Here is a 22,994-nt window from a genome sequence, read left to right on the forward strand (position 1 = left end):
ATTTCATTGGGTTAGGATATCATGATTAATTATAAATGTCATGCCATACTGGCAAAGTGCCAGTGCTTAAGACACATCCTTCTTTACGAATAAAACCCTGTGCTTTATAGACCGCTGACAAGGAGACCGAGTGTTCACCATGTCAAACATATTTAAAGCAATCACGAGGTACAGAAACTGTGAAATGTGCACAACTTTCAGTGGAAGAAATACAACAAAGAACTCGAACTGGATAAATAATGTTGCATGTTTTAGCTTAGAATTAGTGTTTGCATTGTTGCTCACATACATGGATTATAAAATCAAGTTTCCGTACCCAAATTTAGAAACAAACGTAAAATACTTCTGTTGCCACTCGAAACAGTGCATTACAGCTAGAAGATGTATATGTATGCTAATGACAAGTAAATTAGCTTATACCAGCGGACTCTATTTGAATAATTAAGTAAAGTGATGACGTACGGAAGTTTCATGTATTTCAGCTCCATATCTAATCGCGACTACATTTCTTACTTTGTTTTCTCTTATAAAATAGTAGCTTATGTGTATGATTTAGCATTTTTTAAAGAACTATACAGTAAGGAAGTGAGAGTGGTTAACTTTTTTCAGAATATGAGAATTTTTCTTACGAAATATTTTGTACCCATATACGGAAAATTTATTTTAAATGTCATTTCGCCTTTACAAGTAATCACATATCAAAGAGCAGAATATTAGGGTTGGATAACGTTATCAATAATATATACGAGGGCAAGTCAAGAAAGACTTGGACTGATTTTTTTCCCGGCAGTTCTGTTAACGCTGGAGCTTCATAGTTTGGCATACAAGTAGGGTGGGTCTTGCTGTGCATATATATAAAATGTTGTTAAGGAATCATTGCATGTTTGGTAACCACGACTTTTTATTGCAGGTGATGTTCTGAGCCGCCTCTAGAAGTCGCCTGTAGAAGAAATGGAGTCATTACGAGATGAACAATTTGCAGCTCTACGGTTCTGCTATCGCCTGGGGAAAAGTGCAACAGAAACTCTAGGAATGTTGAGAGCAGCCTACAGAGATGGCGCTCTGCCACGAAGTACCGTGTTCTGGTGGTTCAGAGAGTTTAAAGAGGGCCGAATGACAATCACGAAAGCTGGTGGACCAGGTGTATCAGCGTCAGCTGTTACTGAGGTGAACATTAACACGGCAGCAGTCATTGTTAGAGAAGATCGCCGCATCAGTATCGACGATCTGGCAGCCGCACTACGCATATCTCATGGCAGTGCCTTCAAAATTTTGCATGACCACCTCCACATGAGCCGAGTGTGTGCGCGATGGATTCCGCGACTCCTGACACCAGAGCAGAAGGCCGTTCGAGAGGAGACTTGCAGGGAGCTGTTGCAAAGGTTTGAGGATGGTGGAGACGCCTATCGCACCGTGCGACTTTTTCCTATTCCCTGCCCTAAAATCCAGACTGCGTGGACGCCGCTTCTCCGATAATTCCGAGGTTCTGAAGGCGTCGGAGGCGGTTTCGAAGGACCTCTCAAAGAATGGCCTGCGACACGTGTTTGAGGACTGGAAGACTCGAATGAAAAAGTGCATTCAAATGGGCGGGGACTACTTTGAAAAGGATCATGTGCCTGTTGCTGAGTAATAATAAATTGCCTAGAAAAAAAATCAGTCCAAGTCTTTCTTGACTAGCCCTCGTATTTACATAATGTTTTGCAACATGCACAATACATTTTATCATTAGAATTTTTGAAACGAAACAAAATAAACGTATACAAAGGAAGAGTTTAGGAAAAACAAAGTAATATTTTAGACTTGTTAAATAAGGAATTAAGAAAAATATTCTACTTGTCAAATGTTGCGTGAGAAGTATTCTGTTGCACAGGTAAGAAAAGTATTCATTTTGAAAGAGAAATAAAAACGACTAGAAAAATTCGAAATGTCAGTATCGTATTAACAAAAGAAGCAAGATGAAACAAAAAATTTATGCTAGCAAAACCTGGGAAAAAGGAGTAATATCGTATACAAGAATTAATGAAAGAAACATATTGATTAGAAGTTTGATAATAAATAATATTCTAAGTAATAAATAAAAACGTGGTAAGCATTATATTGATGACATTTCTATTGTATAGTTTGTGCAAAATTTCCAAAATTTCTCTATGAATATTGAAGCGTTTCTTTTCTTCCACCAACAAACAAGATACCCTTATTATATGGGTTCGATTATTAGAACTGGCACTTTTAAATTCTAGTTTCGCACTGTAATGTACACTTGTTTACAAAATATTACATTGGTTTCATTTGTAATGTTTAATAAAATGGTTGCGTAAAAAATCCACAAAATGATGATTATTAATATGTTTTATGCAGAATACGATTACAGCTCATAATAATAACGAGAAAAATTAATGCTCTGAGAGCATGTAAATTAAATAGTAAGAAAAGTATATAATCAGTATGAGTATTTCAATGATATTTTTAGATATCAAAGGCCTCAGTTTGACCTTTGCTTTGTTAACGCTTAAATTCATTTGTTTAACTCTATGAATATCTTATTAAACTTCTTCGTTAAACAGAAAATTCTCACGAATACGGGTTGAATTGCAAAGACATAATATTATAATATAATATAATATAATATAATATAATATAATATAATATAATATAATATAATATAATATAATATAATATAATATAATATAATATAATATAATATAATACATAATATAATTAATATCAATATCTGAGCACTGGTATTTCGTAAACAACTACGTTTATTATTGTAATTATGCAGTTTATATTATGAAATACATTGTAAGTAACATACACAATTCAGCATGATTATCCATAACTTAAAACAATAATACTCTATATTTTATGCTATTGTTCACCCCCATCCTATTGAAAATTTCTTCATTCTGAATAAACGACTAATCAATTTAAGTGGAATAGTTGCCATAGGTACTGTTGGTTTTAATCTTTTGTCTATATCCTTACTCAGGATAGGTGTACGTCTGTTTTGAAAACTGTTTGAATTATTTTCTTATACAACTTACTTGAATAACTGATGGCAATGTACTCAATTTTATTATTGATCAACGCCTCATAGATATTACAATTCACACAAATAGTCATTATCCCTTGAATGAATTTTGGGAAATTTTATTTCTACACATTTGACAGAAAACGGCTATTATCTCTTTTATAGCATCTGATATCATACCTTTGACTTCACAATTATTGCTCTTGCTTTCTCGATAAGCGCTAAAACATGTTCTTGGTTGATACTTGAACGTATATGTTAAGTAGTTTCTCTCATCGTTAGAGTTAATATGAAACACCATGTAATTTATATTGTGATACTCAGTCTTATATTGCAGTCTTGTTAGTGATTTTATGATTTTCAAGAACTTTCTTCCATGATAATTTCTCTACAGGCTTTGCTGCTCTCTCTGTCCTTCCATTACTTTCTGGTGTGTATGGCGGAAAATAAATATGCTTTATTTTTCTCTGTTGACAATATTCTCAAGTAAGTAGACTTACATGGAACATCCGTAAAGTGTTGTACGCCGATTTCAACGAAATTTTGCAGGTAGATACTAGAAACAAAATACAAAAATAAAGTGATCGGTATTTTTTCGTTTCTGAGGAAAAACGGTTTGAAGAGGCCTAAGCCCCTCCCGAAATATTTTCAAAAAAGCTTGAAATCTCCAAAAGAACATGAGCAATTTGCAGAAAAACGAGTATACACATACTAGATACAAAATTAAGGAATACTTTTCTTCTTTTGTGCGAAAAAACGGTTGCAGGGGGAACAGCGGCCCTCATTTAAACACCTCCAAAAATAATGACAAAGGCCAAATTCGACAAAAGTGTACAAGCGATTCCAAGAAAACTGCGCATGCAGGTACTAGACTTAAAAATAAGGAACATGTATTGTTTCGTTTCTGCGGAAAAAAGGTTTGAAGGAGCCTAAGCCCCTCCCGAAATATTTTCAAAAAAGCTTGAAGTCTCCAAAAGAACATGAGCAATTTGTAGAAAAAGGCGTATACACATACTAGATAGAAAATTAAGGAATACGGGTTTTTCCTTTTGTGTGAAAAAACGGTTGCAGGGGGAACAACGGCCCCCATTTAAATACCTCCAAAAGTAATGACAAAGGCCAAATTCGACAAAAGGGTACAAGCGATTCGAGGAAACTATGCATGCAGATAGTAGACTTAAAAGTAAGAAATACGTATTTTTCTTTTGTGCGGAAAAAATCTTTGAAGGAGAGTAAGCCTCTTCCGAAATATTTTCCAAAAAGCTCTAAATCTCCAAAACCTCAAACAATTTGCAGAAATTTCCAACATATATTTCACATACCCAACATATATTTCTGGGGCCCGTATATCTTTCTATTACGAGCCCTGGTATATGCCCCACTCGTGGAGAAACTACACATAAAAGAACTTCTGAAACGACATACGAATATCTTACATGTTAGTCTCACAGACAAGAAGCTGTTAAAGTGTCATTTACTGAACAAACAATGCGAGAGATATGTATTCTGAAGAACGGTTTCAAGGGTTGAGTGCATATAATTGGGTAGCTGAAGATATCAAACTGTATTATGGAATATGTATAATGTTATAATGTATATGTTATCTTGCAGTAGCAAGCCTACGAGGTGGTCATGCTCATCGTTGCATATGTTAAGTTCGAGCGATAGTAATTTTATCTGAGTGTGCAAAACATATGACCGATAATTGACAAGGCGGTGTACAATTATACTTATCTGGCCCTTGGCTTTGCAATAACTTGTTTACTTATGATAATGATACAGGAATGCCACAAAAGAACACTTCAAGATAATGAGCCACACGTGCAAAATGAGATATCAATATCTACCTTGTGTACATAACAAGTAATAAAAAGTTAAGTACATTGCGTCAGATACTCATATGTGTATGATATAAATTCGATGTTCCATCAGCGTGTTAAAGAAGAGAAACCCAGCATGAATCCCGCTAACATTCTGCATTTACTGTTTGTTGCTTTTGAAGTGATACATCGACCACAGTCGCCAATAACAGCACAGGAAAGGGATACAGCACGCATATTGCAATGCTTGCTGGAATACTGGATGGACGATATGGTTACGTTTTACACAGAAGAAATATTAACATTAGCAATTGAGAAGGACGACAGGGAAGAGAATACCGCCCAATATTCGACTGTGGATGACGACATAGAAGAGTGCGATGGCGGCACAACTATACATGGTCAAGCAGACATCACCTGTGCATACAAACAAAAGGCAGTCAACTACTGGAGAAGTGGTATTAAAAGACCGCTATACCTCCGATCCGTACAAGCAAAATTTAGAAAGGTAACCTCAAGGCAGCAGCTAGAACGCTGTGAAAAGCAAGTCATTGGTGGAGGAACACGGAAAGATAAGATATCGCAGGTATCTCAATACGTTCTTCAGCAATTCCAAGACACTCGTGAGGCACACTTTCCAGTACACGATGTTGATCTACGACGATGGTCTCTGCAGGCCAGCAATAGATTTCACCTTCCACCATTTAAGGTATAAAATACCTGGCTGTGGGAGTTTAAAACAACACACAAAATCGTATCGCGAAAGGTGACGAAATTTATATCTACGACACATACGTTTGAAGCTAAAGAGAACATATTGAGAACCGTAAATGCCTTTATTGACAATGTAAAACACCATATTATCCAATTCGATCCAGATAATGTGTACAACTCCGATCAAAGTGGTGTCCAACTAGAAATGCCTGGCGGTCGAACCTTGGCTGCTCAGGGAATGAAGAAAGTAGAAACAGTTGTCCAATCCGTGAGTGCGACATCACACACTTATACAATACAACCGACCATCTCTGCCGATGGTGCTTTTCTAACACCATTACTCATTGTTCTGAAGAAGCCAACTGGTGAGTTCGGCCCACGCGTGCACAACACTGTGTTTCGCCCCCCGTAACATATATCTTGCAGCCTCAAAATCAGGAAAACTCACAAAGGAACTTTATCGTCGTTGTCTAGAGCACGTGTATTTTCCTACAACACTCCGTCAAACAGTTCTTCTATTGGACGCTTGGAGTGGACATTGTGAAAATACCCTACACTCCATTGAACGGGAAGAGAAAAATACTGTGCTACTTACAATACCTCAAGGTTTAACTTGCAAGCTGCAACCACTAAATGTGTACTTTTTTCTCTTGTGGAAGACATTTGTGCGCCGCTTTTTGGACATTGTTATCTTACAACAGTCTGATATTAATTTGCATCTACGGGATAACATAATCAAACTACAATCTCTGACACACAATCAATTCTCCTCTCCAAGATACAAAGATGTCATCAAATATGCGTAGTATCACATTGGCTATACAACAGATAAACCAGCACAATTTCAGAACCCAGCAGAGTTCTCCTTTTCCACGAATCACATCCCGACATGTGACATTTGTGGACAGGTTGCTGTGATTCGTTGTGGTTGGTGTAAGAGATCACTTTGTTTCAAGCATTTTTTGTGGAATATCATTATTGTGACACATTTGTTGCGTAAGATATTGTGCTTAAAAAACTGTTGGTCTGTGTTATAAAGTGGTGGATAGTACTTGCAATATGTATTACTTCATTGCACGTCTAACAGATGCCTTTATACTTTCATCTGAATTGTTTGTGATAATTTGTGGATTGTGACTTTTGTAAACTATTTGGATGAATTTGGTGGAGATGTGGCTCTCCTTGCAACAGTTTTTCTTCTGGAAATAGCAAATACGTATATTTTACTTGTATATCTAGTACGTACATATGCCTTTTTCTGCAAATTATTCCTGTTCTTTTGGAGATTTCGAGTTTTTTTTTTTTGAAAATATTCCGGGAGGGGTTTAGGCCTCTTCATACCTTTTTCCACAGAAACGAAACAAAACGTGTTCCTTACTTTTAAGTCTAGTACCTGCATGCGTAGTTTTCTTGGGATCGCTTCTGCCCTTTTTCGATTTTGACCTTTGTCATTATTTTTGGAGATATTAGTAGGGGATAAATGTATGTTCTAGCGCACTTTCACCCCCACCCCTCAATAACATAGCACACCCCTGCTTCCAAATATCTTCTAATCTACCCCCTAATAATTTTTAACACTTTTTATCCCCCAAATAACTTCTATCACATCTCAAATAACTTCTATCTTACTCATAATAACTTCTAATGCATTCAATTACTAAATCTAGTTACAAAAATCACTAAATCTGGTTATAAAAAATCAGTAAATCAAGTTACAAAAACAAAAACAAAAAATCACTAAATCTAGTTATAAAAATCACTAAATTTAGTAAAATAAAATTACAAAACACTTTTATGATTTTACCATAAAAGTTAACTAAATTCTACATAATTACATAATAGTTACAAATTAGTATATTGATAGTTACAAGTTTGGATACTGATAATGGAATCTTCTGCTAACCTCGTTCTCTATAGGAAACAATGACTTCTTAAACTCTGTCCACTGATCATAATTCAAGCTGAATAGACAGCCGTTAATATCAAAAACAACTTGAACTTCGGTTTGCACATTTTTTACAATTACATTGAAATTATTAGTAAGTATAAATTTCTTTTGAGGATCCATTCTATTCACTCCATTTTTTTACTTCTGACGACATATTTTTGATCATTTTTATTATTTTTGGATTCACATACAGAACTCAACAGTTGGATAATTATCTTTTAAACCAGTGTATTTGATTTTTATTCCATCTTTAACGATCTCATCAATTATTTTATCTGTTAAGTGTTTTGTAAATCTAGGTGGAAGAAATACCTTAAACTCTTCACATTCAACTAAAACACTCTTTCCAAACTTAGTTTTAATCTTTTCCATTTTCACAATCTTATATTCTGTATTTAATTCTAATTCTCTTAATCCAATAACCTGTTTTTGTTCAAGACTTCCAAGTTTATTTAAAAGTTCAATATGACTCGCCATCGTATTTATTATATTAAAACTTTTTAAAAATCAGTTTCTAATAGCCTCGAATTTCATTAAGTATGTCATTGATTCTGTTAACAATATCTCTTACATTTTCATCTGTTAATTCACCATTCATGAGCTTAATTACATTAAGCTCATCTTTAAACAGCCGAATTCGATTCACCATATTTTTATAATATTCTTTCTTTGAAGCTATATTAAACCGTGTTGATTGGCCAGTGATAACAGCAGAAGCCGAAGCAAATGCAGTTGTAATAATTGAATACACTGTAACAGGAATAAATACATTGATGAACCCTGTAGAAGCTGATAATAGAATTGATAACGTAATAAGAGTAATATAAACACATTTTATTCTCTTGAACTTCCTTTTGTTTTTCATTAATAACTTCTCAAGATTTAATATAGTATCTTCAATTAACACAATTAAATTCTCACGTGGAATGTTATCTGGAATAGTCATTTTATTAAATAAGTTTTTTATGATATTGTCATAAAAAACACTTACAAACTAAACAAATCTAATAAACATATAATTGATTTATATCTTCTCAATTATTTTTTCTTTCTCAACATCATACTCTAAATTTTTCTTACCAATCATAACAACATAGCAAATTGTTTTATCTGATACATCGCTTTCAAAATTAACAGTCAGTTTCAAATTAGTTCTATCACTTACAGTTACTGATTTATGCTTGCTTGTGTTAATTACGAACATTGGTCTATTTTCTAAAAACTCTTTAGGATAATAAAACATCTCAGTATTTCCAATTGTAGCTCGCTTATATACCGTATACATTTCATAAACTTTCAAATACTTATGTTTTGCAAAATCTAAGTTTAAAGATTCTAATGGGAAAGATTCATTTCTAGAATTACGAAAATGGATATTCTGAACTTTACAATGATCAAAATAGCTTGAATCTCTTTCTTGATTATCATTTCTATCAGTTTGGAAAAAGGTAATTACAAAATTAGGCATATCAAATTCACTTGAGTTAAATTGTGTGGTTAAATCGAATTCTAAATATTTACCACTAACTGATTTCTGTAAACATTGATACGTGTTAAATGAAATAGAAATCTTACCTTCTTTTAACATATTAGATCTTAACAAGGTGGCATAGTTAGGTTCATAATTAACAATAGGCATTCTTAACTCCATATTTGTAATCTTAATTTTACCTGGATGTGGTTGATCATTCTCATATGTTCCATCCTGCTTTTTTGTTTTCCAAATAGCAAATGCATTATCATCAGAACCACTTCTTTTAAATGTATATTTCAATCCTCCCTTCCACATAATATCTTTAAAATCTGAACAAAATCCTGGCAAAAGTCTTAGCAAAAACACTATTTCTTCATCTGTTCTTGCCCACGTAATTCCTTCCCATCCACATTCATCATAGTGATTTGCCTCTGGTTTTGAAATCGTACATGTGCTTACAGCTGTTGAAGTTAAACCAGGATAATCAATAATATCCAATATCTGTCCATGCTTACTAACTTGAATTTGAGAAAACAAATGTGGGAAGAAATTATTAATAAGTCTAATATTTTGACCAGTAGTATATTCTCCATCACCATCTCTACCTCTAATTTCAAAAGTTACATACATATCAGCATAATAAGGATGTATGAAGCCATCATCCACGTCAATATCAAATTCAATAGACCTGTTTGGCTTATTTAAATTCTCGATTGTTTTTTGATTAGGTTTAAAGGATTGTAATTCATATGATTCTATCTTATCCATATTTATTATTAAAAAAATATTTGTAATCGTTATATGAATTAAACCCATAAAAACTTAAATATAACTTCTCCAAATATCCTTATTCCTATTCACCTGGCTAATAATTTCTGAAAAACTATACCCATCTGTAAACATTTTTAACACTATAATGCATAAATGTCCACAAATTATCTCGTTAAAATGTTGTATACGGCTGCTATTGTACTCTATATTATGACAAAGATATTTTACGAGTGTTTTTGGCGGATTACCTCCAAATGAATCAAACACATACTTTCAATTTCCTTTTTTCCAATAACAAATCCAATGCGTTGCTATATTTTTAGACGTATCAAAATTAACAATACCACACTCATTCTTCCTTGGTTGTTTAGGCAATTCACCACTCATAAATACACCTCTAAAGTTTCTTATCTTAAGTTTTTTAACAAGTTGTATTAGGTCTAAATTACTTAAAGGTTTAATTTCTTCTTTTTCTTTACTCTTTTGGAGTTTACGTTTTTTGAAACCTTACCACCTTGTTTTTCTTCCATTGCTAAGTTATGTCGCTTTTGTTCCTCTAATTCCATTTTATTCTTTTTTGCATCATCTACAGTCTTAGCAATAGCAGCCGCACCTCCAGCAACAGAACCTAGAGCACCTATTAAAGCTAAAATCGTTGGGATAGTAAATATAAAACCACCATAATGAACTTTATTATCATTTGCCTTCATTTCTTTGTTTATTTTCTTAAGTTGTGGTATAGAAAGGGATAGAGACATACACTGTCCTTTATTTAGTTTTGCTTCCTTTTGTTTGAGTTGTTTGTTAGTTAAAATGTGATCTATATTTAATTGTTTAAGTTCCTGATTAGGAATCGTAAATGTAAAACCTTTTAACTGCATATTTATTATATAATTAAAAGCTTTTTATGAAAAATTTCCATAAAAAGTACATATAAACCTAAATCTAAAAAATACTTATAAACCAAATCTTACTTTCATTACTTATAAACCTAAACCAAATCTTACTTTTGTATTCATCAGTAAAGCAGTTCCAAGAGCAGGTAGTTTTTCAGTTATTAAATTAGCATCTTTATCAAAAACTCTTTCCCAAGCTTTATTTTCTAATTTCTTATCTGCAATATGTCTTGATTCTGTATCTTTATTATCCCTATAGTATATATCATATTCTTTACAAGCCTCATCTAATGGGTTAATACCTTCATCACCTCTCTCTAACCTTTCTTGAAGTTTTGTACCCGGACCACAATATTGAAATCCTGGAATATGCAACTCAAATGGAAGTTTATTAATCAAATCATTTACTAATCCTTTTCCATACTTTTCACTATTCCAAAATTTTGGTGGCAGCGTATTCAAAATCTTTATCAAATAACCTATACCTTTTGGATCATTAGGTATAAATTGTGCAAGTTTAGAATTAATCATATCCATAATACCTACTTTCTCATTATAAAAGTTATCATTTCCAGATTTTTCTTCCCCATCAATAACAATCAAGCGATCAATCAGTTTTCTCACATCATCCATCCATATGTATTCTTTTGATAATTCGTTATATACCTTTATTCCTTCTCCAGATTTTGGTGTCTTTTTTGAAGGTGTTGTTGGTTTTATATATTCATCCCAAATAGGTTTGATAATTTCTTTATATTTTTTACCTTTACTAGACTTTTCTTTTCTTGTATTCGGATCATTATTATGAAATGCAACACTAGAATCAATTACTATTTGTTTATATTTTTCTAGATCATCATCATTATAATTTGTTGGATTATGTTTTGTCAATAATTCCCATAAACCTTCTGTTCCTGTATAATGTCGATTATTAATAACTAAATCGTCACCATGAATTTTAACTTCCGCATTTCCTATCATATGTATAATTTTCCCATCTTCATCATATGGTTGTATTCCAAAACTTTTATCATCTCTAGTTGCATAATATCTTGAGGCAAAATTACCAAAATGAGTTGTTGCTAAAGATTCTATTCCTTCTACTTTATATTTAATTTGTTTTTTCATGTGTTTTATTTCTTCTGTTATAGGCGTATCACTTTCATTTATAGAACTATCATATATAGGCGGTGTTTCTAATAAGCTTGAATCCACTCTCGTACTTTTATACACAACTGGAACTAACTCTTGAATTAGATTTTTATTTTCTTCTGCTACTTTTGATATATCTTGCCCTAAATCTTTAATTGCATCAATAACAGGCTGATCTTGTTCTTTAAATTTTTCATACTTACTTCGATTAGTTTGTTTAATTTCCTTAAATCTTTTAATAAGTTCTTCTTTTAACTTAATATACTTCTTAGCTTTATTAACATCCATTTATTATATAAAGAAAAAATAAAAAAATAAAAACATAACATAACATAACATAACATAACATAACATAACATATAAGTTCACCTGCATTCATATACGTTTAGTTTACACTTTTAGAAATTCTTTAATTTTATTTCTATATTTACCATTATTCACCTTCCTAGTCATATCTATTGTTAAGAAACCATGTTCTTCACTCCAACACTTGCTACATAATGATTGTAATTTTTCAAACGACATATCAGATGCAACAAATTCATCATATATATGTTTTAAATTTACATTGTCCTGTCTAAATATACAAAGAAAGTTTAAGTTGTCCCTAATTAATTGTTTTGGCACTTTAGAATATGTTTGTCCAAGATAGAAACAGTTCAAACCCTTATGACGACCTCGAGTAAAATATTCTCTAACGTGGTTTTGTTCTTCTAATATGAAATCATCAAATACTCCAACAGAATAGTCCTCACATTCATCTAATAGAATAATCTCTTCATTGTTTCCTTTTATTATTGCTATTGTGTCTTTAATATTACGTTCTATATCTCGAAAAAGTTGTATTAAGTGTTGGTATTTAGGTTGATTTAAACTTTTAGAATATATATAAACATTTGTATATTTTAACCATTTAGGTGCCAACAAAAAATTATCAATCATTAACGTCGTTTTACCACAACCACTAGGCCCAACTATTAAACATCTTATATCATCAGGCAACAACTCACCATTCCTCTTTCTCTTCGCCGTTTCTTCTGTTAACCTTACTTTAATATCCCAATTATCCATATTAGTTATTTATTATATAATAAATGAAGGTATTTAATTTAAATGGTTATTCATCTGTATTAAACATGTCATTGCATTACCCATTTGAAAACGATTTAGAAGTAGCTGTTGCAGGATTTTACACAACATACTTAACTCCAAACATTACAGAAAAAAATAATAAATTAACATTTTGCACTGAAGAACCTGAAGTTACAAGACAAGCCATAGTTCAACCTGGTCACTATATTTTAAAAGAATTAGAAGAATATATTAAATCAAACCTTCCATTCTACACTGATGAATTCAAAGATACTTTTGAAATTACGGAAGACAGGAAGAGAAATAGAGTTAAAATATTTAGTGAGGTTTGTGATATAACCTTAGATACCATTAATACTGTATTAGGTTTTAGTGAGAAAAAGTTAACTAATAATATAGAACATGTTGGAGATAAGACACCAAAGTTTCATCCGTTTGATACTATAAATATTCACTGTGATTTAGCAGAAGGTATGATTTTAAAACACAATGATACAACACACAACGAAACAGACTTAATTGCAACATTTAGAACAAATGCAGAGTTTAGAGAACCAATTATATATGAACCTAATGAAAATATATTTTTCCCAATACATCACAATAAATTTAATAATTTCAAAGTTTCAATTAAAGATGAGAATGGTGATTTGATTGATTTTGGTGGAGCTCGTATAACTGTTTTACTTGCTGTTAAATAACTCAAATTATTATATAATAAATATGGATATTTTTGGTAATACTAAAAGGAGGACTACAAACCTCAATCATGTAAGTGAAGTTTTTACATCAAATAATATAACATGGGTTGATTTTAAAAACAAAAGACTTGTTAATGTAGGTGATGCAATTGACCAACATGATGTAGTAACTTTACAACAGCTAGATTTAATAAATAGTAATGTTAATAGTCAATTGGAAGGTGATAGAAACAAATTTGAAGATGTATTAAAAACATTACAAGACACATATATAAAGAAAGATGATTTTCAAAAGATTAGGATGGATACTACTAAATTGATTATGCAGAAAGAAACTATACCCCTAATATGTCGATTGAGAGTTAAAAATGTTAAGGAACCAATCTTTAGAATATTTAATCTCTCTAATGGTTACAAATTTCTCTATAATGGGAAAATAATGCACATGGAATTAAGTTTGGTTAAATACTTTCTAGAGATATATTTAGGTGATACTTTGATTGAAAATTTACCTGTAAACATTAAAAAGGGTGATATAATTACGTTTCAAGCAAATAAGAATTCAGCTATGGAAGAAGGACAATCATTGCAAGTTATTATGTATATAGAAAGAGAGCTTTCATAAAAGCATTTGCTATATTCAATCTATATAACAACATTCTAATTCAATCTATATAACAACATTTTAATTCAATCTATATAACAACATTCTAAATTGAATTATACAGATGAATTATAAATTGTTATATAGATTGAATTATTGTTCGAATTATAGACTAAGTTATAGAATGTTATATTGATTAAATTATATAGATGAAAAGTATTTGAATTGTTGAAGTTATTATATAGATTGATTATAGATTGAATTATAGATTGAAGTTCATGATCAATTATAGTATTAATGAACAAATACCAACAACAGCATTAATTATAGTATTAATCATCAAATACCGATACCCGTTATTTATAGTATTAATCATCAAATATCGACATCCGTTAATTATAGTATTAATCATCAAATATCGACACCCGTTAATTATAGTATTAATCATCAAATATCGACAACAGCATCAAACAAACATAAACATATGCTTGAATTATAGTTTGAATAAGCCGATCTTTAGAATGATGTTGTTAGTTGATATAGTGTTTCAATTATAGATTGAGGCTAATAATTTTCCATATAATAAATAGTATGATGTATTGGGTTAAGTGTAAGAAATCAACAGATACAAAAATAGATAACATAAGAATAGAACAAACAAAGAATGGAAGATATATTAAGAAAGGTATATGTGTTGTATGTGGTGTTAATAAATCTCAATTCATTAAAAAACCCGATTGACTATATGAAGGTGAAGGTATTAGAGAAGACATTATAGAAGAAATTCATAAACCATCTAGAAAAAATTATCCTAGGTTAAGTGTTATTGTTAAAGGTATAGATGATTTATGGCAAGCAGATCTTGTGGAAATGGATAGTGGTGTGTTAAACGGTGTTTCAAAATTAAATAAAGGTTATAAGTATTTGCTAACGATTATAGATGTGTTTTCAAAATGTGCATTTGCTGTTCCTGTTAAAGATAAGAGTGGTAAGAATGTTACAGAAGCATTTGAATCAGTGTTAAAAATTAGAAAACCTAATAATTTACAAACTGATCAAGGTAAAGAGTTTTATAATAAAGAATTTGAAGATTTGATGGGAAAAAACAATATCAATCATTACTCAACATATAGTGGTAAAAAAGCTTCTGTTGTTGAAAGATTTAACAAAACACTTAAACAAAATATGTGGAAAAAATTTACTGTTCAAGGTAATTATAAGTGGTTAAAAATATTACAAGGTTTGGTTGATGAATATAATAACAAAGTACATAGAACAATTGGTGTGAAACCTGTAGAAGTGAATAAGAAAAATGAGCATGTGATATTGAAAAAAGTATATAAGAAAGAATATAAGTCTGTTAAAGTATAAGATTGGTGATCATGTTCGTATAAGTAAAATTAAAGGTTTGTTTGAAAAAGGATATACACCAAATTGGTCAACAGAAATTTGTTATTAATGAGGTTATACCATCTAATCCACCAACATATAAAATTAAAGATTTAAACAATGAAGAATTAGAGGAAGATTTTATGAACCAGAATTATTGAAAACTAAATATAAGGATGAGTATTTGGTTGAAAAAATATTGAGAAAGAAAGGTAATAAAGTGTTTGTTAAATGGTTAGGGTTTGATGATTCACATAATAGTTGGAAAGATAAAAGTAATGTAATATTATAAATGTTATATTTTATGGTTTAATAATTCACATAATAATTAAATAAATAAAAGTAATATAATATTATAAATGTAATAATTATAGTATATTAATTCACATAATAATTAAATAATATATTATTATAAATGTTATATTTTATGGTTTAATAATTCACATAATAGTTTGATAAGATAAGGAAAATGTTGTAGTGTAAATTTAATGTGTTTAACTTTTATGAATATTTTCATAAAAGTAATAAAGTGTTTGTTAAATAATTAGGGTTTATTAAATGGTTAGGGTTTAATAATTGCATAATAATTAAATAAATAAAAGTAATATAATATTATAAATGTTATTTCATAAAAGTAATAAAGTGTTTGTTAAATAATTAGGGTTTATTAAATGGTTGGGGTTTAATAATTACATAATAATTAAATAAATAAAAGTAATAAAGTGTTTGTTAAATAATTAGCGTTTATTAAATGGTTAGGGTTTAATAATTGCATAATAATTAAATAAATAAAAGTAATATAATATTATAAATGTTATCTTTTATAGTTATTTAATTAAAGGTAAATAGGATAAGAAGGTAAATGATAATTATGATGATGAGTGAGTTTATGAAAATGATTCAGTTTTATCATATTAATAATGACTTTGATGGGGTGATCCCATAAAAGCCCTATACTAACACAACACACTAATATGTAGACAATGGCAGGAGTGTACAAGTATTAGCAGTTGTGTTAGGAAAAATAAGTATGCTAATGTTGGTATATATAACATGAAAAAATTATGAAAATGAACTAAAAAATTTGGAAAATATATAAATAAACGATACAGTATTTTTTCATATAAGATGAGTATAAATAATGTTAATTTTACTGGTGAGGAGATGAGGGAGATGTCGATTGCAAAACTAAAATTAATATGTAAAGTCAAGAAAATTCGTAACTATAGTTCTTTAAATAAGAGTGAATTAATCAAAAAATCGAACAATATCAAAATGAACCAGATGAATTGAAAGTTATATACACAATGAAAGTTGATGAATTAAAAAACCATTGTAAAAGGAAAGGAATAAAAGGTTATTCTAAATTAAGAAAGGCTGAACTTATTGACCGTATTAAAAAATATGAAGATGAACAAAACAGATCACAAATTAGAAACATATTTCCATTTAAACAAGATGTTTTTGAAGAATCGAAACCACAACGAATACCAATTAAAGTAGAAACAAAGGAAACAGCAATACAGAAACGATTACAAACTATCACAATTGAAAACATAGGAGGATATAAAGATCCAGTGAAGTTTTTAAATATAAGTGGGAAAGTAGTTATTAACAAAATCAAGGAAGAATTAAAGCACCACCCATTAAAAGTCAACCTTGTATTCATTTGTGATTATATTAAAGATAAAGAAGTACAAGAATGCAATTTTAAAACTAGAAATGAAAGAATATTACAATCAACTGACTTAGATGAATATATAACCTATGCTAAACAAAAACTATGTAGAGAGATGGAGGAATTTCAAGGTAGAGGATCAGGATGGACATTACATCAAATTAAACATTTAGAAATCAGACTAAATAAATATGTACCATTACGAGCTTCTTCCTACATTGACCTTCCTAAACCAATTAAAGATAAGAAAGCAGTAATTAATGTTCAAAATAAAGATAATAAATGTTTCTTATATTCTATTGCAAGTTATTTAAAACCAGCAGAAAAAGATCCTCAACGACCTTCACACTATACAGAAAGTGTGGATGAATTACAAAATAAATATTTTAATGGTATTGAATTTCCTGTACAATTAAATGATATAGTAAAGTTTGAAAAGAGAAGTAACATATCCATTAACGTGTATAGTTATGATGATGAATATAATATATACCCACTTCAAATTACAAAAAATAAGCAGGACAAACACGTTAATTTATTATATGTAAAGGATGAAAATAACGATCATTTTTGTTGGATAAAGGATTTATCGAGATTAATAAGAAGTCAAGTAACAAAACATACTGAAAAATTATACTTCTGTGATAGGTGTTTAACAAGACGTTTTAGAAATGAGATGCAATTACAAGAACATGAGCTATATTGTAAGGAGCATGAATCTGTTAGAATAGAACTTCCAAAACCATATGATAATCAAATACAGTTCCAAAATTATAATAGATCATTTAGAGTACCATTTACGATATATGCCGATTTTGAATGTTTGTTATGTAAAATGGAAGTAGACCATAATTGTTCTAAAACTGTGAAGTATCAAAAGCATTTACCAATGAGTTTCTGTTATTATATCAAATACTCAAATGGTGTGTATAAAAGTCCTCTTAGTTATATTGGTTTAGATGCTGCAAAGGTGTTTGTGGAGAAGTTAAAACAAGAAGCAATAGAAATAAAGAAAATATATAACAAAAAAGTTAAAATGAATGGCTTAACTAAAGATGAGAACGAGATATATAATAATTCCAATAGTTGTCATATATGTGAGAGAAACTTGAATGATTTACCACCAGCAATTGAAAAACAAATAAATATGTTAAATAAGAAAATACAATTCGCTAAAGATAATGATAGCATGGTTGAAAAGTTAGAAGAATGGAAACATGAATTAGGAAAATGTTTAAAGGACATAAATAAAAATAAAGCAAAAGTAAGAGATCATGATCATTTAACTGGAAAGTTTAGAGGTGCAGCTCACAGTTATTGTAACTTAAGCTATCGAAATCCTAATTTTATTCCAGTATTTATACACAACTTAAGTGGTTATGATACTCACCTGTTTGTTAAAGAACTTGCTTATGATAAGAATGAAATAAAACTAATTGCAAATAACGAGGAAAAATATATAACATACTCAAAATATGTGAAGGTTGATAAAAAGAATGGAATTAATTTACGATTTCTAGATTCATTTAGGTTTATGCCAAGGAGTTTAGCAGAACTAGCAAATAACCTTACAAAAGAACAATATAGAGAAACGTCAAAGTACTTCCATAATGATTTGTTAGATTTAGTAATTAAAAAAGGTGTGTACCCATATGATTGTATTGACTCAATTGAAAGATTAGAAGAAACAAAACTACCTTCAAAAGAAATGTTCTTTAATAAACTTACTAAAACCCACATCAGTGATGAAGATTATGAGCATGCGAAAAATGTTTGGAAGTTATTCAATATTAAAAATCTAGGTGAATATACAGAACTTTATAACAAGACAGATGTATTAATATTAGCTGATGTATTTGAAAGTTTTAGAGATGTGTGTTTAAAAGCATATGGTTTAGATCCTGCTTGGTATTTCACTGCTCCTGGTTTATCGTGGGATTCAATGTTAAAGATGACTAAGATCAAACTAGAAATGTTAACTATGACAAAATATTAATGATAGAAAAAGGTATAAGAGGTGGAATTTCACAATGTAGTAAGAGATATGTAAAAGCAAATAATAAGTATATGAAAAATTATAACAAAGACGAACCTTCAAAGTATTTAGCTTATCTAGATGCAAATAATTTATATGGATGGGCTATGAGTCAATACATGCCTTACAAAGACTTTAAATGGGTTCAACCTTACATGAACATAATGAATATTCCAGATGATTCAGAAACTGGCTACATATTAGAGGTTGATTTAGAATATCCAGAATACTTACATGATAAACATACAGATCTACCATTAGCTCCAGAAAATATGTGTCCACCAGGATCGAAACATTCAAAATTATTAACAACGCTTTACAATAAAGAAAGATATGTTATTCACTACAGAAACTTAAAATTGTATATGTCACTTGCGATGATATTAAAGAAAATTCATAGAGTATTAGAGTTCAAGCAATCAAATTGGTTAAAGGAATATATTGATCTAAATACAAATATGAGAACAAAAGCTAAGAATGATTTCGAGAAAGATTTTTACAAGTTAATGAACAATAGCGTATTTGGTAAAACAATGGAAAACATTAGAAACAGGCCATCTATTACCTTAGAATGTGATCCAATGAGGGTGGAAAAGTTTGATTATAGAACAATATTTACTGAAGATTTGTGTGCGATACATATGAAAAAAGAAAAACTGACCTTCAACAAACCAATATATGTTGGTATGAGTGTGCTAGATTTGTCAAAACTATTAATGTATGACTTCCATTACAATATTATGAAACCTAAATGTGATATTGATATAGGCTTATGTTATATGGATACTGATAGTTTTATATATGAAATTGAGACAGATGACTTCTACAAAGACTTAAAAGAAATGGTTGATTTATTTGATACAAGTGAATATGGAAAGGATAATCAATATGGAATACCATTAGTAAACAAAAAAGTATTAGGAAAAATGAAGGATGAAAACAATGGTAAAATAATGACAGAATTTATTGGGTTAAAATCAAAGATGTATGCCTTTAAAGTTGAAAATAAAGAGAAGAAAAAAGCAAAAGGAATAACAAAATGTGTAGTAGCAAAAGAGTTACAATTTGATGATTATAAGCAAACCCTATTCAATGATGTGAAAACATACAAAAATATAAATCTAATTCGAAGTTGTAAGCATGATGTATATACTATAGCTGTAAATAAGTTAGCATTAGATTCGAATGATGACATAAGATATATACTAGAGGGTGGTATAAGTACATTAGCTTGGGGGCATTATAAGATATAATTAAAATGTATTTATGTGTAGTTTAGTTTTAGGTCATATTTAATTAACTTTTATGTAGTTTAGTTTTAGGTAAAATTTAATTAACTTTTATGTGTAGTGTAGTTTAGTTTTAGGTCATATTTTATTAACTTTTATGTATAGTTTAGTTTAGTTTTAGGTCATATTTAATTAACTTTTATGTATAGTTTAGTTTAGTTTTAGGTCATATTTAATTAACTTTTATGTATAGTTTAGTGTTAGATAAAATTTAATTAACTTTTATGTATAGTTTAGTTTTAGATAAAATTTATATTTTTAAGTCATAAAAGTTGTTTTTGTAATTTTATCCTTAGACATAGGCAACCAGTAATGCATGAAAATAATTGTGTTGTAGTCTAGTATTTATGTCCTGTTTACATTTCCTTAATACATTCTTACATAGTGAAGATGTTTGATTTTTTATAATTTTATCCTTAGACATAGACAACCAGTAACGCGTTAGAAAAAAATTATAAGAAAATAGAAACCATTTACCGTTTGAATTTTGAAAATCGGTTAATATTTGACGATGTTGCAGCAAGTTCAAAATTTCGGGAATTTTTTACGGGTTTATTTTCGAGTTCTCGGGAAAATGTAATTCTTTAAAAAAAAGTCTTAAAATATTATTTGACTTATGGTAGTATTTTTATTTTTTCGATTTGTTGAAATTTTGTGGAGATATTGAAAAAGGGAAAAGTATCCTTTGGGTTATGCAACGATCTATGCATTTTAAAAAATTGGTTATGTTATTAGTATTCATTTACCGTTTGAATTTTTGAAATCGGTTAATTAGGGACCGAGGTATTAAATAATAACGTTATTTGGGGGTGGGACTGCAAGTGTTGCCAACTCACTTTTAACAATTATCATATTTATTAGTAATGGGGTGGATTCATCCCGATATGTTTTAAAGCGATATCTTGAAAAATTAAAATCCTGGAACGTTCCGAAAAAATATATTGAGTTGGAGACACTGATTTTTCTTTTTTGAACATTGATGTTTTAACTAAATTTCCCGGTTAGGTGGCTATGATCAATAAGTTACTCACCTACTCAATAGATGGTGTTGCATGTGGTATGTTTCAGAGTAATAAAAGCTAGAGGGTTGCGGACAGATTTTGTATCAAGAATTTTCTTCAAAGTGATAATCTTGAATCGAAAAAAGCGGGACAGACAACAAGCCGTGACAGCTAAGACAGACAGCCTGGACAGACAGCCAGGACGGACAGTTTTGGTGTTGTTATTATACTCAGAAGTTCCAATGTTAGTACTGGAATCGTTCAAAATGAATCAGTGACAGATCACCTGTTCCGAAGTTGTATGTATTCCTTCTTATTGAGTTTTTAAAGCAAATTATTAACGGATTTTCATGATTCAAGTATCAAATGAAAGCTTATAAACTGGAGATTAAGATGCAATAAATATATTTTGTTTAGGATTCCATTGTAAGTTTTTAGATGTAAGTTTTTATGATTTTTGAAGTCAAAACCGGTTATAACCAGATTTTGTAACTAGATTTAGTGATATTTTAAGTCGAAACCGGTTATAACCAGATTTTTGTAACCAGATTTAGTGATTTTTGAAGTCAAAACCGGTTATAACCAGATTTCGTAACTAGATTTAGTGATTTTTTTGTTTTTGTAACTAGATTTAGTGATTTTTTATAACCAGATTTAGTGATTTTTGTAACTAGATTTAGTAATTGAATGCATTAGAAGTTATTATGAGTAAGATAGAAGTTATTTGAGATGTGATAGAAGTTATTTGGGGGATAAAAAGTGTTAAAAATTATTAGGGGGTAGATTAGAAGATATTTGGAAGCAGGGGTGTGCTATGTTATTGAGGGGTGGGGGTGAAAGTGCGCTTGAACATACATTTATCCGCTACTGATATTTGAATAAAGACCGTTCTTCCCCCTGCAACCATTTCCTCATACAAAAGAAAAAACCCGTATTCCTTAATTTTCTATCTAGTATGTGTATACGCCTTTTTCTGCAAATTACTCATGTCATTTTGGAGATTTCAAGCTTTTTTGAAAATATTTCGGGAGGGGCTTAGGTCCCTTCAAACCATTTTTCCGCAGAAACGAAAAAATACGTATATCTTACTTTCAAGTCTAGTATCTTCGTGCATAGTTTCTCGGAATCGCTTGTACACTTTTGTCGAATTTGGCCTTTGTCATTATTTTTGGAGATATTCAAATGGGGGCCGCTGTTCCCCCTGTAACCGTTTTCTCACAGAAAAGAAAAAAACCTATTCCTTAATTTTGTATCTAGTATGTGTATACGCTTTTTTCTGCAAATTGCTCATGTTCTTTTGGAGATTTCAAGCTTTTTTGAAAATACTTCGGGAGGAGCATAGGCCCCTTCAAACCGTTTTTCCGCAGAAACGAAAAGATACCGGTAACTTTATTTTGTG

The 22,994-nt window shown here is 30.3% G+C and overlaps 1 protein-coding gene across 1 annotated transcript in view; it reads right to left on the minus strand.

The window, feature by feature from the left end:
- The window catches only part of LOC145682095 (heat shock 70 kDa protein 4L-like), a 196,853-nt gene that overhangs the window by 153,205 nt on the left and 20,654 nt on the right, over positions 1-22,994 (minus strand). The window lies entirely within an intron of this gene.

This window comes from Thermobia domestica, chromosome 3, assembly GCF_964235325.1.
Source record: "Thermobia domestica chromosome 3, izTheDome1.hap1.1, whole genome shotgun sequence".
Classification (NCBI taxonomy): domain Eukaryota; kingdom Metazoa; phylum Arthropoda; class Insecta; order Zygentoma; family Lepismatidae; genus Thermobia; species Thermobia domestica.